The following is a 12585-nucleotide window of genomic DNA, read 5'->3' on the forward strand; positions in this document are numbered from 1 at the left end:
AAAGATTTTGAATAAGAGTTCATACCTTATTAAAATATTGTCATCCTAATCTAATGGGAATTGCCATGTAAACAAATAACCAATTAATGACAATAAAATACAAAAGATAATTATGGAAATCTTTTCTTTCTTGAAAAATCATACGCATAAGAACTATTGGATAGTCTTGTTGCACAAAAACTCTTTTTAATTAATAAAATAATTTCCTATATAAAAGAAACAATTAATGACAAATTAAAGAATTTAAGTAAACAAAGAGACTTCCCTTGTGTTTCACGGTACGTAGGACTTGTTGCACAAGTCTTTACTCATCCCTTGTTTATTAGTATCTAATTAGATTCTAACACTATCTATAATATATGTATATTTGTAGCACACAACCTCCTGTTTATTAGAATCCAATTAGATTCTAACACTATCTATAATATATGTATATTTGTAGCACACAACCTCCTGGACGATGAATTTTGAGGGGATAATTTGCTAAAATAATGGCATATAGAGGAATGTTTGTTGGGGTTGTCTAGGGTCCGAGAGGGTTGTACTTCTCGGACCGTAACCAACCAATAAAAAATTGCCACGTATGATTAGTACGTACCCTATAAAAAAAAGTATGAACCCTATGTTACAAGTAAAAATACATAAAAACCCCTTTTAATTAAACTTAAAAATATAATTAGAAAAATCAATAATTCAAAAGTTAATTACAAATTAAATTTTATAATCATTAAATGAAAATTTTCTAACACGACTTATTATTTCACTAATCATCAATCGTTTAATCATTTAACCTAATCTCCCCAATCGGGTTTTTTCATCATCGTCATCATCATCGATATTTCCTCTTGAAAGAACTATATCGATCGGTCATCTCACAAATAAAAAAAAACCATTAACGATATTTTCCTCCATTAATCATCATTCGGTCAAGGGACAATGTTTCTTCTCTGTGAAACAAGAAAGTTAAGGACTAAGATTTTGATTTTCGTTTGTTTAGCAATTTTCTCTTGCGCAACTTTGTTGCTACTTATTATTATTCAGAGATTTAAACTTCAAGAAAGAAATATGATGTAATCTTGTTCCATATTACACGTAAGTCTGCAGAGAGGGTAACTTTGAACCCAAAACTGCTCTAATTTATAAGGAACTGGAATATCTTCAATATATTATTAGTCTAGCTTTTAACAAAAAAAGTGGTTCACAAAAAGAACGACCGAGGAAGAAGTTATGATTATTTTTCTAGAGTATGCCAACTGCAATCGGGAAAAATGACATCTTTGTGTCTGTTGGTATTTCTAAATGCTTTACTTGTTTAATTAATCTATGTTGGAAGTATTAACATTGTTATCTGGCCAAATGAAGTGTAGCCAACCTCAATCTTAGACAAATTCTGTCTTTTGATACCAAGAAAAGAAATTAACATTTCCAGTGAAAAAAAAAAGAAGAAAAAAAGAATCAAATAAGTATATATAATCAGCCTGAATCAAATGAACTTCAAAACATAGATTAGTTGGCTTCTAAATCAACTGATGGGAAACAAGACCTGTATGTCTCCCAAGCAGTGGAAAACATTGGTTGGAAATATAATTCATCTCTATATATGAAACAACTTTAAGTAGCTAGTTTATTATATATATACAATTTGTCATTTAGCTTTCTGCCACTTTCTTAAAGCAAGAACTAGCTCTGTTTCTTGCAACAAAACAAAAAAAATCAAGGTTAACAAAACTGATACATACTTGATACTCCGACAAGTTTCAGTATGTTTTGAATCAAAAAGAACAAAACATGAAAACTAAATCTGCGTAATATATAAGTTCATCAACAATAAGGGGCATATACTAAAAACAAACCAGGCCAAAAAAAATTCAAGAACAATGGTCAAACACATCATCCACCCATGGTTTAATCACATCGTTAATTAAAAATGGATTAAAAACAAGTTAAAACTCTGATAAAATGCTACCTACTATTACATAAGTTTTTTTCAATAATAACAAAAATAAATAAATAACCAAACTTGCAACTTTCTCTCAAGTTTCAAGGAGCACGTGGAACTGGACGAGGATGATCAATACCCCTGAATATACGGAAACCCAAAAACTGTGCACGCTTGGCACATATAATTTTTTGCCCAACATCCTCTTCGTAATGCAATGTGAATGGAAAACATGATTGCACAAAGGGAGCACCGATATATAAGTCCGCAAAATCGGGCCCATCAAATATGGGGTATTGTTGCATATACGGAGGAAATGTAGAATACACTATGTGGGGTTTCTATTGCCATGTGGCGGACTTAGATAGGACAATGATGTTGGACTAGCGTGGTAAGGAGCAGGGCTTGGGACTAGCGTGGCGGTGGTTCAGGCCCCTGAGAAAGTGAAAATGTATGCATGCATCAGAGTTGTATCGAAAAAGTTTTCATATATACTCGGAAACACGTAGTTTGCAGAAGTTGTATATTTCTTAAAAAATGGACCAAGAAAGGAACCATTTTTCACAGATTATAAACAAGACAACTATGATCATTTATATATGTCAGGAAATGTAAACATCTGATTGTTCTTAACTGCAAATCACATCATAAAAAATAAGAAAATGCCTAACTACATTCAAGAAACATAATACATTCATCAAATAATAGAGCAGACAACAAAACAAAAACAAAAAAAAACACAATTAAAAGGAAAACTAGGCAATAATCTTAAAAGCTTTCAAAGCACATTAGCACGAACTATATCAAGATTTAAGTAAAATCCACAAGAATAGCAAAGAAAAGAAACACAAAACACAAATGGTCTTATTTTCATGGATTCAATTTTCTAATTAAGTTTTAAATCCAAATCTGAAAACTAAATTTAAAAAATTGAAAAAAAAATCCAAACTATAACCCATATTTGCAGCTTTTGCTTCTATATCGCTCAGATCGGTGTCCCGTCCGGAATTCTCTCATCGGTCGCCGTTCAACCTACCACAACCATCGATTTTTATTCCTCCACCACAATTCGCGATAACAACGCTAAGGAAAAAATTTAAAAAAACTCGTAACGCCAGGGGAGATCTGCCATAAAATAAAAACTCTAATTATCTCGACGGAGTTCGCCATGAGGGGAGATGGAACCCAGAAAAATTCCTGTATTGCGTCTCTATCAATGTGTGAAAGAATATTGTTCATGGAAAAAAGTGGATCATCTTTTTTCTTTGTAAAAAGACTTCGTGCAATTTTCTTAATTGATTATGATTTTTATATTTAATAATATTTCAATTTATTGATTTTGATTTATAAGGTTAGTTAAGTAATTTGTATAAAGTACGATATGTGTATGATGGTGAACGATGTGTTTTTACTAGGTTCGTACATTAATTTTTAAATTTCTAGTGTCGTACTGGATCGTACATATGTCGTACTTAAAATCAATGGATAAGATTAAAACTTGGCTGTTTTGTACGCATCAGATTAAATGTTTTACGGTCCGAGAAGTACAACCCTCTCGGACCCTAGACAACCCCATGTTTGTTAATATTTAATCTAGGAAAAATTAAAGTTTTCATCCCTCAAGCTTGCACAAATTGTATATTTGGTTCTTCATGTGCACAAAGAAAATATGTGGTCCCTCATGTTTTAATAAATTAACATTCTCGTTCATTTTTCGTCAATTTACTGTTAGTCGGTCAATTGAGACAATGAAGGGAACACGCTTGATTCCATTAGTACTAACGGACTATTGACGAAAATGACTAAAAATATTGAATTTTTGAAATATGAGGGACCAAATGTATTTTTTATGAACATGGGGACCAAATATAAAATGGGCTATTAGTGAGAACCCCCTCTAACATTATTTTAATAAGGATGGGTCTAGCTCCTTTTCCTTTATTAGTGAGAAACCCATTCTTTTTGTATTCTCAAATTTACCCTCCCACTATTCACAACCCATTATCCACTAGTTTGATATATTTTTATATTTTTTATATTTTAATTTTAATTTTCGTTTTTTTTATTTATTTCATCTTTAAAAATTAATATTTTTTTCAATATTTTTTTTAATATTTTTCTTTAAATATTCATTTTTCTATATTATTTCAGTTTTCAGTTAAAACAATTATATGCCAATAAAATGACTATTATTAAAATGACTATTATTAAAACAAATCGTATTAAAACAACGATACATCAGTTTACAATTTATTAAATTAATTATATATTATATTATTTCCATTGTAAGATTAACTAATTATTTAATCAAAACGTCTCCAAAACAACTATTTGTTAAATCAACTATTTATTCAAACCAACTAAAAAGTAATGAAAACAGTAATATTGTCTTGTGCAAAAACAACTATATTGCTATACGAAAACAACTATATTGAATCAACTACAAATTATTGAAATCCACAAAAGCAAAAGCAAAAAAATACACCAAAATTCCAACAAAAACGACTATTATTGAAACCAACTACAACCGTAACGAAAACAACTATATCTTTTTGAGTAACACGAACATAATTTCAACAAACCAGCCTCCCAAACAATACCTCCTCCTCGAGGTCAATATATTCCATTATAGCGGTGGTGGAGGCGGTCTTCCGACGAGGATTCCAGGAATGCTTCCAAAAATCGAAAGAAAATAAAAATAAAAATACCAGCAGATCTGCTCATCCCTCAGAAAGGAAGGGGGGGGGGGATCTGAAGGCCGCCGTCCGTCCTAAATTCGGCAGCGTCGCCTTGTCGTTGTCGAGATCTGGAGCCGGCTTCGTTCTCTCCTTGCCTCACATCTGTCGGATTCCCAATTCGAGAAAGAAGAGAAAAGGGTCTTCCTTGTCGTTGTTGAGATGTAGTGCCGCCTTCGTCATCTTCACCGCCGCCGCCATCGAGCCGAGTGAGTTTCGGTTCCAGAAAAGAAGAGAAGAGGTGATGGGGATTTGAGAATGGAGGTTTGTGGGAATTTGAGAACGACGGTTTGTTGCAGTAAATATGGCTAGGGTTTGTAAATATAAGACTTGAAAAATTAAGGATAATAAAGGTATAACACTTAATAATTATATTAATATTAATTTAATTAAATAATTATGGGGGTTCTCACTAATAATGAAAATGAGGCTATATCCACCTTGATATAAATAAATGAATTGGGGGTTTTACTAATTATCCCAATATAAAATGGATGCAACTTGAGGGAATTTATTTTTCCATTTAATATATAACATACATTTCTTTTAGCAATTATAATAAACCACATGGGTGTGATCATAAGAAAGTCAATTATCCTCTTCCAATCATAGTAAATGCTCAATAGTCAATCCCTGAACTTTGATCATATCAAATTTCAGCTCCTTATTAAAAAAAAAAGAAAAAAAAATTAGCTCTGATAATTCACGGTCTATGAAATGCTACACTCGGAGGAATACACCGGGTGATTTTAAAATCGTAGATCTATACAAATAGCCATTCACTAAGTACACCACACGTACACACATGTGTGTGTAATACTATGTGTATATCTGTGGTTTTAAATAACTCCATGTATTTCATCGAATGCAACATCTGCAATACCCTATTTCAGAATGCGTAGAGGAATTTATGGTATGAATGGAAAAAGTCAATAAAAGTTAGCAGCTGAAATTTAATAGCATAATGGTATGCCTAGTTTTCTTGGGCTACATACATTATTTAGTCAAGCACTATACATTTGCTTCCCCAAGTACAAAGTAACATGTAGTACATTTGTTGCCAAGTACAAAGTAATTAAATCCATAATGTATTGATTTTATGATATATGATTTATGATTTGTATTGTACATCTATAATTTATAACAATTTAATTTTATATAAAAATAAGTTAATTATTTTTAATTGAAGAAAAATAATAAATGAGTCTGACAAGTCGAATAAGGAAGTTAAGAATTGTGGTTTGAAACTCGAGGCGAGTCCACTCTCAATTGAAAAAAAAAATCCTCTATATTATATAGGGCTAAATACACTTTGCACCCTTAAACTATAGGGGTGGTAACACTTACCCCCTTAAAGTTACAAATGTAACACTTACCCCCCTCATTACTGAATTTAATGATAAAACTTTGACTTTGAATGATGTGGCATTTTTTCTTCCCAAATTGTCCTTTTAGCTATTATATTGATGCATATATAATAAAATAGTTTCAATAATATTTCAAAAACTAAAATTTATAAAATATAATAATTATTAAAAAAATATTTTGATTTATGTTTAACTCCACATTTTAATTACTATAGACCCTAATATAAATAAAAATCTCAATATTTTAAAAAATATATAAAATACGTTAAACATCGGCGAGAAAAAAATATTCAAGACTTAAATGGCCAATTTTTTTATAATAATTATTGATTTGAAAATTTATTTAAGTTACTTAAATATAAATTTTAATAAAATAATATTTAAATATTTAGACGTTTAAATTATAATTTCTTATTAACTTTTGAATACATTTTGTGATTCTCCAAGTAAAAAGTGAGATGATTATATTAGAGTCATATACGCATTAAAATAACTATATAAACTATAAAATTATACTTAAAATTCGAATAATCGTTAACTTTTTATTAGCTACAAATGAACACAAGGTAAAACAAAAATAAACTAAAATTCAATTTTTTTCATTCATAGATTTACAATATTGAAATAATAAAATTAAGTTTTGGCAAAGTTGCCGAATTTTTTATTATTACATATTCATTATTTATTTAGTGGCTAGAAGGACAATTTGGGAAGAAAAAATGCCACATCATTCAAAGTCAAAGTTATACCTTTAAATTCATTAATAAGGGGGGTAAGTGTTACATTTGTAACTTTAAGGGGGTAAGTGTTACCACCCTTATAGTTTAAGGGTGCAAACTGTATTTAGCCCTATTATATATATATATAATGAATATTTAATGCTCTGTTTTAATAATTTCGGTTGGAGTTGCTCTCTAATCTAAATAAAATAATATTAAAAAAAGTGTGAATAGCATCTTTCCAAATTATATACCGACTCTATATAAACACCACCAAAATTGTGTTAAAATTCTCATCGCCCTCGATAAATTATATTAGTCATGGCTTCCTCTCTACGGTTCGCTTCTTCTCTCCTCCTCCTCATCGCCGCCGTATCTCTGCTGCTAGTATCTCCGGTGATTTCACAAACATGCAAATCTCAGACATTCGGTACTCAGAGCAACGCCACCTTCGCCAACTGTGTGGATCTCCCCACCCTGGGTGCCTTCCTCCATTACACCTACGACTCATCCGCCGCTCCCAACCCAACCCTAACCCTAGCTTTCATTGCTCCTCCGGCGAGTCCCGACGGCTGGGTTGCATGGGCAGTCAATCCGACGGCCCCCGCCATGGCCGGAGCTCAAGCTCTCGTCGCCTTCAGAGAAGCCAATGGCTCCGCCATGGTGAAGACGTACAATATCAAATCTTACAGATCCATCGCTGTGTCGCCGATCGCGTACGAGGTTCTGAGCAGGCGGGCGGAGTTCTCTGGCGGGGTTATGACGATATTCGCCACGTTGGAATTGCCGGCGGGTGTGGCGGAGCTGAACCAGGTCTGGCAGGTGGGCGCGACGGTGAGGAATGGAGTGCCGGTGGTGCACGCTTTCGGCCTGGAGAATCTGAGTTCGACGGGCACTTTGCGGTTGGAAGTACTGGTAACGGGGCACCAGCTCCGACGGGTAGTGGAGTGAACGCGCCGCTCCCACCTCCGACGAGGGACAACGGGAATGATAGTGGAGGCATAGTAGTTAAGCTCGCGAGATACCGCGATATATATCGCGACACGATACGGTCCCTATCAAAACCATATAACTCATAATCTGTATCGTCAATGCATAAATACCGGCAAATATCACGAGATATGGTGTCGTATGGTCATATCACGATACGATATTTACGATATAAGTCAAAATATTAAAAAAATTATAAAAAAAAATATAAAAAATTATACAATAAAAGAAAATTGAAGGAAACACATTATTCACATAATCAAGACCTGAAAACGAATTTCAATATTATTTAATGTTTTTACTTACATATATTATAAACAATAAATTAATTTAAACAACAAGTTTGATATGATAAGAGAAATTAGGGAAAAATCAAAGTTGGAGTTGGTGAAGTTGAAGGGATTGAATGACATGAGGATGAAGACACTCGGTTGAAATTGGTGGATAATAAAGATTTGAGATTTATATTGAAGATCATGATAATAGATTAGTTTTTTAGAAATGAGTATTCAAATTTGAACTTTGTTAATGTTTTTTTATGAGTAATTATGACTTTTGTCCAATTTTATGATATAATATTGGAATATATATATATATATATATATATATATATATATAAATAAAAAAGAAACGTTGGGCAACCCTAAAAATCCTAATGGTATTTATTTTTGTGATTAAATATTTTTAATATTTTTTTCTCTACTAATTTCTAGCTATAATTTTTAACAATTATCAAAATTGAAACTAAATCCTGAAGAATCCTATCTAATGATACTTTTCTAATTATTTATTTTTAATATTTTTTGTTTACTAATTTTTTAACTATAATTTTCAACAATTATCAATGTGGCCTATTTTTTATCAATAAATCTCAAATCTTAAGATATAAAGATAGAAACTCGATTTGTTAAATCTTAATCTATATATTTGGATTATAAATCTTAATATGTCAGATTTTAAAAAAAATTAATGTTATATAAAATATGAATAATACTACATACATTGTTAAATTTTACTATGTTAGTAGGGGTTGTCTAGGGTCCGAGAGGGTTGTACTTCTCGGACCACTATGAGCCAATAAAAATATTACACATAAGATTAGTACGTACCTAGCAAACAAATGTACGATCCATGGGTTACAAATAAAATTACATAAAACTCCCTTTCAATTAAGCTTAAAAAAATAATGGAAAAATTAATAATTTAAAAGTTAATTAATCAACAAATTTTAAATCATATCGAATAAGATACAACATTACGTCAAAACTAATTCTTCTTCTTCTTAAATTATAAATCTAATTCCATTAATTCCCTTTATTCATTAAAGATCGTTCCGCTAAGAAAAAAAGAACCAGGATTCATCATCGATATTTTCCTCCAATATTAATCATCGATTATTTTATGTTTTGGAAATCTCATCATCAATTGGTAACTCCCTTTGTGGCAAACTTTTTTGGTGCAAGAAATCATCCTGTGATTCTTTTGTTCGATATTTTCCTCCAATATTATTCATCGATCATTTGTTTCGAAAAATCATCATCCATTGTTAACTCCTTTTTTTGCAAACTTATTTAGGACAATAAATCAGCATGTGATTTTTCTGTTAGGCATTTGACATTCCTTGTAAGAGAATGGTCAGTCAATCTACTCTTGTATGAATACGAAAAACAAAAATCCAATTGTGGGTGCCGCAGTCAAGGTGTTTGATAAAATTCCTCTATAATTAAAAGTTTCTTTGTTACCATTTTTGTTGGGTGATGGAGATGTTATTTAATACTTTTTCTTAAGCATAAATGATATTAGATACTTAATAGCATTTTATGTTCTACAGTTCTAGCACTTCTGCCAAATTCTTGAGTCAATGCAAATATTAGAACTGTCTATATTGCTTGATGGTTTTGCAACAGATATCATTTGAGTAACTATTTAATTGAGGATACTGTGATAGAGTTGAGGAAATAATTGCCTCGAGTGTTCTGACAATTTGTTCTGAACTTGTTCGAGAATACTTAATATGGGATTTCTCTTCTTCTTTACAAGAGTAATCTTGTGGTTGGTTTTGTTGTCAAGTTGAACGGTTTGTTGACAGCATGTCACTTGTCAAGCTCTGAAGTTGTTTAAATAATGAGTTTGTGAGAAAATTCAAGGAATAATGAAGATTTTGATGGATAAATGCTTGTTGAAGAGGATAAGAAGTTTGAAGGGACTGATAACAAGGCCATTTTAAAGTATTGATACTACCATGACAAAAATCAGAGAGAAATATGGAGTGAAAATTCAGGGGGATTTCACTTAAATCAATGTCCTCTGTTTTCATAATCTTACGACTCTTTTCTTGATAGGGATACAATTTGTTACAAAAGAATAGAAGGATAACATATTGGGATATACTGTGTTAAAACTCGGTTAAAGATGAACTTTCCTTATTCTTTCAAGTTTTATAAGTATGATGGGTTATAGTCAAAGTGTTCAATTCAAATGAAGATAAAAACTTTATACGAGAGAACTAGTCAGAGCTTTTAGTCATTTGTTATTTTTTTCACAAAATTCTCTTAACCTGGTTTTTGTTTTTGTTTTTGTTTTGTTTTTTCTTTTTCTTTTTTGGTGAAAAAATGAATTCAAAACCAGAACTATAAGACTATTGGGAATAGCCATAACAGCCATCATAAAAAAGAGTCAACTACATGATGAGTATAAATATTAAAAACAATTAATGGGACTAAGAGTTGTTGATTACATCCATTTGTAATATATATATCACTCATCATCCATGCAATTATAAATTCACAGCTTCTCATCATGACTCCGATTATTATTCGAGCCAGTCATATTGTCTTTAATATCGAGCGACTTATCCTTGGCCGCTTCAAGGTTTTCGAAGATAGTGTCTTTTGCCGACTCATAAGTCTGCCCAGCTTTGTCATTAGCAGCTTCACAACCTTAAACGCCATTTCCTACATTTATATGAACCGTTAATTCACAAATTCAATCAAAATTCAATGATGATGTATGAAATAAAAATGACAGGGAAACATCTTTTAGAGAAAAAAAAAACAGATGTTCCACTTGCGTTGCCAAAGCCACGATTACACAGCTTCAAGCCATACTAATAATTCCGTTCATGGGTAGCGTACAAAAAGATTAAGTTTGAGCAAACTGCGTACAGTAAGTCGGTAACCATACATGCAGTCTGACCAAGTAATTCCTACCCTTAAGTGGTTCCCATATTTGCGGCTCAAAAATTCCTTGTTCTAGGACAAGAGGACAAAACTTGTAGAAGATCACTGATACCGAAAAACTGAAACCAATAGCTAATTTAGAAACTCACATGTGTGTCACTAGAAGAATGGCGATACATTTTCACGTATCACATCACCTCTAGCGCCGCTAGAAATTTATGCAGAGATGTATAAGAAAAATTTACAAACCTAAGAAAGCGTTAAGGTAGGCTTGACTAACCGATGTGAAAACATCCCATAAATCAACTGGTACCATACGACGAAGAAATTGAAAAAATAAAATGAACAGAGAACATGTTAATAACCTTGTTGTTGTTGCTATCATTAAAATTCCCGAATCATCATAATGGGCAAAGCTAGACTCGGTTTAAAAGGGCAATGAATTTTGGTTGTACTTCCCCCTTATGGACCTCATTTTCTCTGAGACATATAATCGAACACTTTGACTACCGATATTTCACCTTCCTCCACACACTTTTCAAAATTCAACCAATTCTCCCTGTTCCTCTTCAGTATCAGAACAACCCAAAGTCCTACCACACGATTCATTATTTTTAAGTTCAGATAACGTAGGAAGTATACCTGAATCCGCCATTGTAGGGTTCCCTCTACGTTTTCTTTGGAATCTTTCAAACTAGGAGTTGCAAGTGAAAAAGACCCGACTTCCCCATGGATAGTGGGAGGGGAATCCCTAAATCTCAGCTTGAATATACAGAATCGCGAGAACACGACCCTAAATTACACCATATTCCCGACGATTCCAACTTTCTTGGATCTCTTGGCCATCGAGAAAACAAGATTGAGAGGGCCGGCGAGATGAAGAAACGACGAAGAAACATTCGGTTTTGCTTAATCTCGATCAACAGACATTTTAATTTTGGGAAGAACATTTGGAGTTTTGATTAATTAATTATGATTATTAAAATATTTTTAATGGGGATTTTAATTAATTCATTTGAATATAGAAGGCTAATTAAGTAATTTATATAAAGTACGATGTGTGTACGATGGGGTATGGTGTGTTTTTACTGGGTTCGTACATTAATTTTGAAATCTTTAGTATCGTACTAGGTCGTACATAGGTTGTACATAAAATTGATGGTTGAGATTCAATTTTAATTATTTTATACGCACCAGATTAAATATTTTACGGTCCGAGAAGTACAACCCTCTCGGACCCTAGACAACCCCATGTTAGTAGGGGTTGTCTAGGGTCCGAGAGGTTTGTACTTCTCGGACCATTATTATCCAATGAAAATTTGCCATTTAGGATAAGTACGTACCCTGCGAAAATAAGTACGAACCCTGGATTATATACTAAATGACACAAATACCCTTAAAACTAAAACTTTATTATAATTGAATGACTAATAACTAATATTGAATTACATAACAATAATAATGATAAGATAATATGTTAATTGTCGATTAATCATTAATCTGTTCTGTGTTCTTCAGCCAACAACCGTAAACCCTTCTCCAACATGTCCTCTTTCCGGCCGACGAATTGTGTCTCTCTCACCACAACTACCGTAAACCCATCTCTCTCTCTCTCTCTCTCTCTCTCTCTCTCTCTCTCTCTCTCTCTCTCTCTCT

General features: G+C 32.4%; 1 pseudogene; it reads left to right on the forward strand.

The window, feature by feature from the left end:
* Positions 1-6137: 6137 nt before the first annotated feature.
* On the forward strand, positions 6138-8346 carry LOC148772869 (auxin-induced in root cultures protein 12 pseudogene; annotated as a pseudogene).
* Positions 8347-12585: the final 4239 nt, after the last annotated feature.

Source organism: Erythranthe guttata, chromosome 1 (assembly GCF_056151865.1).
Source record: "Erythranthe guttata isolate IM_541 chromosome 1, IM_541, whole genome shotgun sequence".
Classification (NCBI taxonomy): Eukaryota; Viridiplantae; Streptophyta; class Magnoliopsida; order Lamiales; family Phrymaceae; genus Erythranthe; species Erythranthe guttata.